The following is a 12,297-nucleotide window of genomic DNA, read 5'->3' on the forward strand; positions in this document are numbered from 1 at the left end:
CTCACAGGCAGGCAGGCAGACAGACAGACAGACAGACAGACAGACAGACAGACAGACAGACAGACAGACAGACAGACAGACAGACTGACAGACTGACAGACTGACAGACAGACAGACAGACAGACTGACAGACAGACAGACAGACAGACAGACTGACAGACAGACAGACAGACCAAAATTTCTGGGTTTAAATAGCTCAAGAAAGAAGATCGTCTTTAAAAAGTACACTAAATTCCAAGAAATCAGTTGCCCCCTCCCCCCCCCCCTTATTTTGGACGCCCATGAGTGTAGCACAAGTCGGCGTTGCCACGATCCAGGCCAGTTAAACCTTGAGAATGGCACGTATTTGGCGTTTTTTTTTATTATTATTATCAGGGACTGACTAAATACCTAAAATAACTGTGTGCTAAAACTCTTTCAACCGACAATTACGTTTAACGCGTACTCACATTACCAGTCTTGTCGTTGTCTTCTACAGCCACTACTTTGTAAGTTGTAGTTTCATACTCCTATTTTCCACTGCGCACCCATGATGGGTTTTGTTGTAGACATTTTCACACTACGTTTGGACAAAAAAAGTGTGTGTGGGTTGGGGGTTATTATAATGCGCCAATTCGGCGCGTTTTATCTAAACGCTTCCTTCCATAGCGCATTCCCCACTTATCGATTGTCGAAATATAATCCTTCCCTCACCCTTTCCCTCTTTCAGGTTTTCTTTTTGGCAAGAAGTGGCAACCCTAGCCGGACGACAATAGCAAAAGCAATAGCAAAAGAAAACAAGATGCATTTCTACGCTCGCAAAGAGGAATCACAGCTGCTAAGACGGGAAATGTAACACCTCTGTCTCGCTGTCTCACTGCTAACAAGTTGCAATGGTCCACATAAGCTCAACACGTATGTGCCCATGTTCATCGGTAATCTCCCATGTTAAAGGGACCCTGCACACTCTTTGAGCAGTGCAAGTAAACCAGCGCGACGTTTAGATTACACTGCCATGAATACCTGAGCCAAATATTACACGTGCACGTGAAGCGGTGAGCGCGCAAATCGATGTGAAAGACGCGGAAAAACCAACCGCTCTCTCTTCAGTTGTCCTCATTATGCAACCCCTGGCATGGCCTAAGGGACGTCACACAGGCCATGGCTGCCCGATCGGCTGTCACTGGTCAACTTCCGGGCTAGATTCGTCCATTTCCGTCGTCGTCATCGCTGTGTACGAACCTCTTCTATGCCTGAACCTGTAGGCACAGTTTTGCCGTTTCTTTTGTGTTTTGTGTGCGCGTGGAGCTTGAGTGATGAGTTCAATACTTCCCTTTTAACACTCGACAACAAATGTTTATTGCTTCAAAAACGCCCTACCAGCCCGAGCGCGCACTTGCGAGCAGGCACCCATGCCTGCTTTTTTGTGGCACCAGACCGGAAATAGGCCCCTCCGCGTTGCGGAGAAAAGGAGAAAACTACCCGGCATGTTATATATCGAAGGCCGCCGAGGAGAACGCCGCGGACCGCCCCCCTCTCCGGGAGAGAGCGCGCAGCTTTCGTCGCGTTGTCCGCGGTCGAGTTGAGAGGGAACGATTATGCGCGATTTCTCATCGCGCGTAGTTTTGTTAATTGTGAACGGATTTTCATAATTCTTGCGGGGGGAGATTTCTGGGACAATAGACTTTATCCCAAAATGCATTACTAGTAGTCGATGGCAAGTGTTGCAGGGTCCCTTTAAGAGTAGGGCTGCTTCTACGAAAGGTGTCAAGGCAGCATGGACAACCTTTCGCCAGCCACACAAGCTCCAATGATAACAGGATGTGTCCTTGTTGTCGTGAAAAAGTGACACTGAACAGCGGCTGCAACGTGGAAAACATTAAGCGTGTTTTGTTTTAACACACAGCTGCTGGCCTCATGGCCGTGTTCTGCTAGAGGCTTCTCATAGAATCCACCTGCCTGCGCAGCACGTGCTTTCGAGAAGTGCGCACCACGGTGTTAGGCACGTTTACGGTCGCATTGAATCAACACCAACAAGACGAGAAGAAAGGCCTCTTGTAAATTCCCACGTGGACTGCACTTTGCCGATGCGAGTGACCAGAGTAGAAGAGAACGGCAGCACGTTGAGACGCGAATAGTGTGTCTGGTCCATCACGTGAAAGGGGTACAACGGTGTTCGCACTCAGTCAGTCTGTCTTCTCTACGAAGCGTTGATCGTATCCAAAGCTGCCTATGTCGGCTCAACATATAGACGAGCGTGTACAATGATGTTCTCTTTGAGTGCGGGCCTGTGTGGAATATTTTGGAGCCTCTCGTTTGAACGATTTCCTCAATGACGATGCCGTCACTATACCAGCTGCGCAGCGCTTACGGCGCTGGCTTCGGTTTTCACGGAATTTGAGCGCGCATAAAGGAGCGGCAGTGACGCGGATGCCCCCTGAAACAGCCTTGCTTCTTTGATACAGGTTGGTATTGCCCATTCGCTACGCTGAGTTGAATGTCGAATGACGTGTTTCTGCAGCTCTCTCCCTGCCCTGTGTTCCTTATTAGGCTGTCTGTTGTACAGAGTGCAGTGAAGTAGTCAGTGTTATTGCTGTGTGGCGGCGGCTCAACCCTAGCCTCGGAATCATAGAAACGTCCGGTTCAGCCGATCGATGCTTCGCGACGTGACATCAGGTCAGGAAATGCTAAGAAATAGCATTCCTCGCAGCATAACTGGCCTAACAGCTGTTAAGCTGGCATTATTTCCGAAGGCCAGATACAACGCGCGGTGTTCCAAGTGTGCGTCTCGTGCGACAAAAGCTTTATTGGCCTACCTAAAAGACACAAGTCTTGGTCAGACCTTCTACATAGTTGAAAAAGTGTGTTCCTCTTTATCATTATAATCATTGTCGTCGCCGCATTCATCTGGCGTAATAAGCCAGACAGCCTAGTTCGGCTGACATCGCCAGTTTCGTTCTCTCTTTCTTCCGATTTGCGAAAGGTGGCTGGTTGCTGCCAAATAATTTCGTGAGACTGAACTACGCACGTTCTCGCACCAATTCGAGGAGAGGTCCCGTGCGGGCAACATTGCATTTTATGCCTTGGCAGGAGGAGGCGGAGGAGGAAAACTGATATCAAATAAGAGCGCGGCGAGTGGAGTCCTCAGTCCAGGACCCCAGTGGAGCTTGCTGCCGCATTCGCCCTCTCGACGAGCCGAAGCTGACGATCACGCAAACGAAACGTGATCACAGGGGGAAGAGGTGACGTTTGTTTCGACCTCGTTAGACATTCCGACAACCGACGAAAGTGGATAAACGGCGCGCGGGTTAGGACACTCTGCAGCGAATAAATGCGGGCTAATTCTTGGTAAATCTTCCAGTCGTAATGTTGAAAAGGTCAATCTTTCGTACAAAATCCAATTAAAAGAGAAAGGTGCTTCGGCAAGCTAGCAATTCTCTAAAGCTGCCTGAAGCTCGCGTTTTAGCTTTCCTCGTGTTCTTTAAGCAGTGATTGAGCCAGTGACCGCGTAAGTGACAAAATGTGGTAGGCCGCTGAAAGGATTCTGAGGAGTAGCACTTTTATTCGGAGCGAAGGACCTGAACAAAAGATCGCAGAAAATAAAAGTGAGCGGCTGTTGATTTTGTTCCTCCGACGCCGGTTCAGTAATTTGTCAGCGATTAACTGTGCCTCGAATGCTGAGTTTTATGGGGGAGGGTTAAAGGAGAATTTGCAAGGTATCCAGGGTTGTCTAGTAAAAAATGGCGCAGCTTCCACTAATGGTGCAAAGCTGGAGAAACAGCACAGTTGGCGGCCCGTTTACCTTCATCGGAGACCCGGCTGTTTCACTTCGCATGGATTTCCGAACTTGCCGCTAAAAGTTCTCCACGACCGGCAGGCCCGGATCGTTTCGTTCGCAGGCTTTCACGTCTCTCCCAAAGTGGACCGCGTTTGCGCGCTCTAGAACCTGCGGCAACCGTTTCCGCGAACTCGGCGTCTGTAGCGCGAGCTGTCCTGTGTTCCCGACTTCAGGCACGGACGCAGGTGAACTGTTTTCTTAGTATCTTTTGCGAGCTCCTCACGTGGCGCAGGCACATGCGCAAGCCTGGACGACGCCGGGCGCTCGGTATTTTTTCTTGGTATTTTTTTTTTTTTGCGAACGCCAAGCTCAAGCTTCAACAGCTTCGCTGTTAAAAATATTCGGAAGGACTGCGGAAAACTCGGGACGACGTTGCAAGTAAGACAGTGTAAACGCTTAAATAACCTGATAAGAAATATCACCCAAGTATGGAAACCATGAGCTGCTGTACCGCAAATTCTTTTAATTGTAATTACGAAAACCTCAACAAAAACCATTGTTGTTTGGCTACTAAGGGGTGTAGGCCCGTTCGTCACATGGCGTTTCGTCATAAACCGGTTGGTAATAGGGCGTTTGGTCACATAGGTTCTTTCGTCAGAGGCCCGTTTGTCGCTTACAAAAGTTCGTCACAGGAACGGCAAAACAAAATTTGCGGTGTTTACTTTTTAGACGTAAGCGGTAATAAGGCATCACTCATTATCGTTTGTACACGTTGCGCAATGGTTGCTGACTAAGAAAGTGCAATTGTAAATAATTTGCACCCGTGGTTCTCGTAAACCACGTGGTCCTCCCAATCCTTTTTCAGCAGCATGTCGAGTTAAGAAGTTTTGTACTGTACTTTTCCCTACCGGTGTGACACATTTCTTTTGGAAGTAGTAAGATAAGAAAGAGAGAGGGCGTTAAACCAAATTATCAATTTCAACCACCACTTGCGAAAAAAGCAAAAGGAAAGGTTAGCCCACGAACTGTAAAGGGTCAACCTCCCCCCCCCCCCCCCCCTTCTCGACATCCGCCAAAAATTAAACTTCCAGACGAAATTTCCATGATTGAGAAGGTCGGTGCAACCACTTTCCCCATTACGAACCACTTAGAACCATATGCCTCTTTGACCAGTTTTCGCACGACGAATGTGCTGTGTCGAGTGGGCCTGTTCCCATGGAGGGTGCCCAAACGGGCCGCAATATTAAAAAGGGGGGCGCGGGTTCTTCTTTGTGTTCCGTCTTCCTAGAACTTCATTAGGCTACGTCTCTGCCTGACCTTTCTGTGTAGGGTTGTTGAAGTCGTATCTACGTTCTTGATCAACCCATGCCACCCTACTTGCCCACTCTGGCTTGCACTCTTTGCTTTCCATATGTACGGCCGAAAAGAGAGAGAGAAAAAAGAAAACATATGTGCCTCGCTTCTCTCGTTTTTAGTCGAACCATCCTACCTACTTCATTGAGAGCCACATGCGTTTAAAAAATGAAAAAAAAAAAAAAAAACGCGTGGACATTCGTTCTGTGCACCTATGGCAACCTTTCCCATTTGTCGAACCGGCCTATGCGAATGATCCTATGTGACCAAACGGCCTATTACGAACCGGCCTATGACGAAACGCCATGTGACGAACGGGCCGTATCCCGGTTACTATGCAATTCATTTTCAGTCTGTTAGCAGGACTATCAGATACGTGATTAAAAAGATAGCTTATTTATATACCAAGCTACCAGTGTTTTTCCACTGCCAACGGCAACTGATTTTAGATGTTGCGGTGTGGCGCTGTATTCTCCACTGCAGTAGCATATAGAAAAAAAATTTCTAAGGAAAAAGTGCTGAAGAAGAGATGTCGTTTGTCAAGCTCGATACAAAAATTACGATTGCCTAAATCTCGAATGCAAGCTTCTCTAAAAGTAGAAGACACAAATTACAAAATTTCGCTGCTTCGAACAAAAAAAATCGTTACTTCGATGATTTCGACGCAAATACACCAAATTTTTCTTCTGTGATTATATAAGTTGTCTTTACATGACTTTAAAACCCCCATTTTAGACCATACTAGAGTAGCTGCAGTATCTTCCTCAATCATCGATCATAATCGGTGTAATTTTTGACTGAAATCTAGACCGGCGTCAGTACAGAAAACATTGCTGACCACTATCATAGCTAGATCCGCTGTCTCCCCTAACACTCACCCTCCGAACGTTGAACCTACTACGCACAATGAACAACTATGACACAGTAAATAGCAAAAATTCTTAGTCAAGAGAACAACTTCGACCAACGTTTCAATGCCCATTCGATGAATTTAAATATAAACGGTTGTCTGCTTCTTAACGATCAGGCCGTATTCCGACGCACTACCAGTTTCGTAAGGCATTGCACCCCTCAAAGCCCATTTGTTGTTGGATGACATGAACACGCCTAATACGAATACAAAGAGGCTTCTGGCTTATTAGTACAATGAAGCATAGCCAATGGACGAAACAATAAAACAGTGGGGGTACGGACGATTCGTCTAAAGACAATTCGTAATAGGGCAATTCGTAGCAGGGCAATCGGTCGCGTAGGGCAATTCGTCATGGGGCTGCTCGTCGCTTGGGCATCTAGTGGCTCAGAAAAAAAAACTTTTTTGTTACATTTCCAGGCTTACAGCATAACGAAATTCGGGAAAGAGGGGCATGGCACGTGCTTGCATAAAAGATAAAGCTCAGAAGCCTTCCCAGAAAAGTCCAATTCACCCTGAAGCTGACAGTGCACCGGAGGCTGCGCGTTCGCCGGACCAATCTTATCATTCTAGGCCGAAAGTTGAATGGAGCTTCCAGAACGAACTTGTGCGATAAAGTTCACCAGCGAAATACTATACAATAACTATATAGTATAAAAAAAGAGAGACCTGCAAAGCAAATATCGTGACTGACGTCTCGAAGCTACGCGTTGTTAGAGTCTCAAATGACCACAGCCATGCTCCAGACCCAACTGAGGTTAGCTGCCTGAAAATTCGTTTAGAAATGAAGGCGAGCGCCGGTGAAAACGCATGAATATTCGTTACTGTGTTTTGTTGTGAGGGTAATTTCTATTGGATAGTCATCGCATACCGCCTTTTTAGTTGGAGGACGGGCGTCAGTACAGCAGATTCTTCTGGACGCGGCAGCAAAGATCACGGACAGCACCGCATCCCAGCTGCCCTCTACGTCAACGCTTCGACGAACAGTTAGAAGGCAAAGGCAACGTGCAACATTTGTCTACGATGTTGTGTATGCCTAGGTCTTTGTTGTTTTGCGTAGTCTTAGAATGAATCACTACCAACTAGTCCAGTTCACAGCACTCCCAAACACACACGAAGCTTCTAATAGGGTGACGAATTGTCATCTTGACGAATTGCCCTATTACGAATTGCCCTGTGCGACGAATTGCCCTACTACGAGTTGACCTGGTATGAATCGCCTTTCGACGAAATTTCCTACAGCCGAAACAGTGAACCAACAAGCTCAACAAGTTTCGTTAAGCATAGCAAGGCCAATGATTATCACGAAGGATACATGGCTTTGTGTAACTTGTCATTCTCGCTGGTGCGCAAACATATAAGAATGGACATTTGGGCAAAATTTACTACACAACATCAACTCAATGTAAATCTGGCGCATTGTAAACTTGGTTACACAGGCCTGCCAGAGGTTTGGCGCACTGCAGGATTTGGGTGTCATAAGCTGCGATCGCGCTACTTTTGCAGCAAAGTCTAGTACTTTTGTTATTAAAATTATTGCCTCACCAACTCTCTATAGGGCGAACTAGCCACTATGCCGCCTTCGCCGTTTGTGAACAAACAGCTTTTAAATAAAAGACATGGCAACAAAAATAGCCGCCATTACTACACAGAAGCCACCAAGAAAACATTGGGCCCATCTCCCCGCGAGGGGGACTCGAGTAAATGCGTCGCATAGGGGGTGGGTGTATTGCGTTAACGTTTAGTGTTTGGGGAGTTGGTGGTAGTGAATGCGTTGTATCAGCAGCTTCTTGGCGTAGTTTGAATGAGTCAAGGATATAAGGCGCGTTCGTGGCGTCCTATTCTGTGTCGGCTTTGTGGCGCAGTGGGTAGAGCACCATGTACATTGCGTTCCGCCCGCAGGGTCGAGGGATCGAAACCAGGCGCCGGATAGTATTTTTTTTATGTAGTGTAGGGGGAGGGGTGCGGACTACGACTACGGACGTCAACGCGGGTGACATCGTGAGTTACTGGAATGCTCTGCATTTAAAATTCTCGGTTAATATAGTAATAATAACACAAATAAATTTTGTTTTCCATCTAAAGTTTATGGAGGAAGCTCAGGATAAAAGCGGCGCCGAAGACCAGCTTGAAATGAGCCCGCAGCTGCATCTACAAGGCGGAGAGTCCTTTTTCGGTAAGAGCGGCTCCGGTCTTTTCGGTACAGGACGTTTCGGGACACGGGCGTTTCGGTACAAAGACGAATTTCGGGAAGCGCTTTAGGCCACGGGCGTTGTTTACGGGGTGGTTACAAACACGCAATTCATACCTATTTATTGCAGATGTTCTCGTTCGAAACTCTGCGATGTCAATAACGATGTCAACGCAGAGAGCTTAGTGCTAGCTGCCAAGAGAAGCCTTGAAAGCCTCACAAGGCTCAAAAACACCCTAGAAAATATCAATAAGTTCATGCAGGTGATGGCCAGCCGCAGTATGACTAAAGTATTGAACACATTCGTAGATATATAGGACAACGAGGTGAGATTTGAAACGCAGGGGTCAGGCCGCGTATTTGCAAACCCTTCGCGGCACAGAGCACCCAGGTGACATGTCTGTTCGCGCGATGTAGAACGGTAATTAAACGTCGTCATTGGCTGCGCCCAAACCTAAAGCGGCTTGAAGACGTACCAAATCACTATTATTAACAATAACAACACGCAGATTTGAGATTAGAAAAAAAAAATTTAGAAAAAAAGGCAATGAAAAAAAAAACTGAAAAATAGAACTGCTGGGGCTCGAACCAAAGCCGTCAGCGCCAGTAGTCAGCACTCTACATCAAAGACTCCACGGAGCCCGAACGACAGTCTCCTTTTAGCAGGCGCTTAAAAGAATAGCGCGCGCAGTGACATCACACGTGTCACGTGGGTGCTCTGTGCAGCGAAGCGTTTGGAAACACGCGGTCAGGCCACGGAAGAACAGGAGAAAACATACAGAACGGGCGAAATCTCTCAGGAACTGCACAAGTCTGAATGGAAGCGCTGTGGGAAACTAAATATAAAGTTTCGCGACTTTCACGTAATCAAAGTGTGGACATATTGCATAATGTCTACAATAAACCTACCGCAGCTCACCGACAGGGACGTTGTACCAATTACCAGCTGCTAGAGCAAATAGTCAGGCGTAATCGCACGATTCCCGAAGCAATCTCTAAGGAGCTCTTCCCCGAAAAAAAAAGAAAAAACAAGACTGAATCAAATGCTGACTTTTTGTCAAGAAATCCTACCGTCGGTATGTGTCCATTTTGTAGTTCTTCTTCCAGTGAAGCGACGAGAGCGATTATGTTGTCAATAGCATATCTGTTTTCCCGGAAGCCATTCATTTCAGGTGGGTAAAGGTTTCTGCTTTCCAAGTACCAGGTAATTCTCTTAAATGTAATTTTTTTCATGATTTTGTCAATGCAGCTTAGTAAGGCGATAGGCCGGAATGAGTCAAATCTTGTCGGTTGCTTTCCATGTTTTACGATTGCAGTAATTTTAGCGATTTTCTATTCTGTAGGAACACTACCACAGAGCCAGATTGAGTTGTAGTATTCCAGAAGGCGTAGGCGGGAATGGTGAGACAGATGGGAAATGGCTTCGTAAGGTATGTCATCATAACCTGGAGAAGAACGTTTCTTGACATTTGAGATGGCCGTGTCGAGCACTTGAATAGAAAACGGAAGGTCCATTGCGGCTACAGCGTTTGGTGGCGTTACGTCGGGGACACATTGAGGAGATAGTTGAGGCATGGATACTGTAGATATGAGCCGAAAATACTCCTCAGCAGCTTCTTTTTGTGATATGCCTTCGTGTAACGACAGCGCCTTAAAAGGATACAGTTGCTGGTTGTCGTTGCGGATACCTTTTATAATGCGCCATATCCTCGATAGTGGTTTGTGGACATCTAATTTTGTGCAAAAATCACGCCACCGTTGCCGGTTTAACTTTTCTATATAACGCCTCACCTGTCTTCGCGCTTTGCGAGCCTGTCGCAAGTCCTCTAAGTTTTTAGTACGTCGCGCCTTACGCTCAGCGTGTCTACGGATGGCACACAGCCTTTCATATTCTGGATCGGTCTTAATATCTAGGCGCTTCCTCACGACGATCAATGACTCTGTCAGACAATTAACAATAGTTCGCATTATGTCATTGTCGTTAAGCCCGTTCTACATGGGGCGAATTTCGCTTGCGAATTCGCAGCTGCGGCGCCGCTCGTGCACCAAAACGATCTATTCTCGTTGCTGTGGCGAATTTCCGAATGTTTGGAAGAGTCTAACTTCTCTTGTGAACGCGGCTTAGCATTTGGCAATATGTCGCAGCAGGGAAAACAGGAAAATAAATCGTTTTGCCGCACGGGCGGCGCCGCAACTGCGAATTCGTAGATGAAATTCGCCCCATGTAGAACGGGCTTTAGTTGCTGCGGTTATTCCCACGTCAGTGTGATTTTTGAAGGCTTCCCAATCTGTGCGCTTGACATAGCTTTGACGTCGACGCGAAGCTGCACCTTGATAACAGATTAAAATCGGAAAGTGATCCCTGCCTCTCGTTTCCAAATCTGTACGCCAAATAAATTTTTGAATGAAGCTGTTTGACACGAAGGAAAGGCCAATACAGCTGCTGATTGTTGTATTTTTATGTGGGTGATGCTGCCGTCATTGAGAGGTTCGATACCGTGATTGATAAGTAGATCAGCAAGCCTTGTTCCAGGAGAATTAGTATGTGCACTTCCCCATATTTCATTGTGTGCGTTGAAATCACCGCATATGATGTGAGGTGAGCGTGTGCCTGCAATTATATTTTCAAGCCTACGGGCACCAAATGCAGCTCCTGGTGCCAAGTAGGCAGCAATAAATGTAAATCGCTGAGTCCCGAGCATAGTGGTGGCACACACATATTCCTCAGTGTCGTGAGGTTGGACGGATACGCCTGCTGCTTGTACATCCTTCTGAAAACCAATGAACAACCGACTTACTCCAGTTAGGCGGTGCGAGTGAAGGAAATAATAATTTCTTAGCCGAAAGTGATCGCGGGATTCCGAGATTACGAGATTACGAGTAATGGGAATTGGTAAGTCTGTACAATTTGATGAAAATCTGCAAGTTTTAAGCGCAGGGCCCGGGCATTCCATTGAAAGATTGTGCAGTCCTTGAGATGATTGCCAACTTGGTCGTCATTGCAGTACTCAGAAACCCCGCTGCAGCACCTTGAAGGAGGACGTCACAAGGGGCTGCAAGGCCAAGACAGCCTCGACTTCAGGCCATATCACTGCCTGGACATGAGTCAGGGTTTTTTTTTTTTTTTTTGAGAACGAAAAGTTTTTACAGAACACGCAAAGTACCCTGTGGGAAACGGCTTAAGCAGTTGGTCATGCCCACGCCTAAGACATACTTAGCACAGGTATTCGTCACAGTATTTGTTGCCGGGTCACCAAGATGCTACATGGTCTGAAGAACGAGTTAGAGCAGAGCGTTGCAGGCGAGGAGCAGAGATACTAGAAATTACGTGACACATGCCATGGCATTGCTCTTAAACATAATGTTGGGCGTGCACCGCTTGCAAAAATGCCAATCACTAACGTACCATCAGCCCTTTCAAGTAACTGAAGTCTGCTCGCTATGTAAATACAGGTGTTCTTCGTTGGATCCTCATCTTGTTTTAATATGGCTTTTGTGTTTGCCATATCTCCGGAGCCAGCAACGTGTATACCCCAGCCGCCTTGAATGAAATATACTCAACTAGATTATTATATATTTCCAACCAATAATATCATCATTTTTATTTTAGTTTAGGTTTGTTTCGTTTACTTTTAGGCAAATAGTTCAGTGGTTCCTCAATGCAAAACGCACCGAAAGAGTGCTAGGCAGTTTTCCTATTGTAAACTATTTGCCGGGTATAGTTTTTGTGTTTTTTGTATTGATTGTTTCTACAGTGTTTTCAAAATGATTTACAGTGCGAAAGTGTGTTGGGGACTGGACGCGTAGTGAGTGGGTGCCAACCGACTGTAGCCCTTTCACGGTCGCCATCGATGAACGCCTCACTGGAAGTGTGAAGTTTGCAGTGCGAAGCCACTTCTTATGACGGGGACATCTGTGAGGAGATCAGTAGTCGGAGACATATAGTTGCATCGCGGCGGATCAAGAAAAGTGAAGGAAACAAATTACCGTCCCTACTTAAAGAAAGTTGAGAGAAGCGCGAAAGCTAAAAGTGCGTCCAACTTTCGCTGAAAGTGCGTCCAATCGATCGCCAAGTCTTCAAAGCCC

The sequence above is a fragment of the Haemaphysalis longicornis genome, unplaced genomic scaffold (genome assembly GCF_048455015.1).
Source record: "Haemaphysalis longicornis isolate Haplotype H1 unplaced genomic scaffold, Haemaphysalis longicornis Haplotype H1 scaffold_7, whole genome shotgun sequence".
In the NCBI taxonomy this organism is placed as follows: Eukaryota; Metazoa; Arthropoda; class Arachnida; order Ixodida; family Ixodidae; genus Haemaphysalis; species Haemaphysalis longicornis.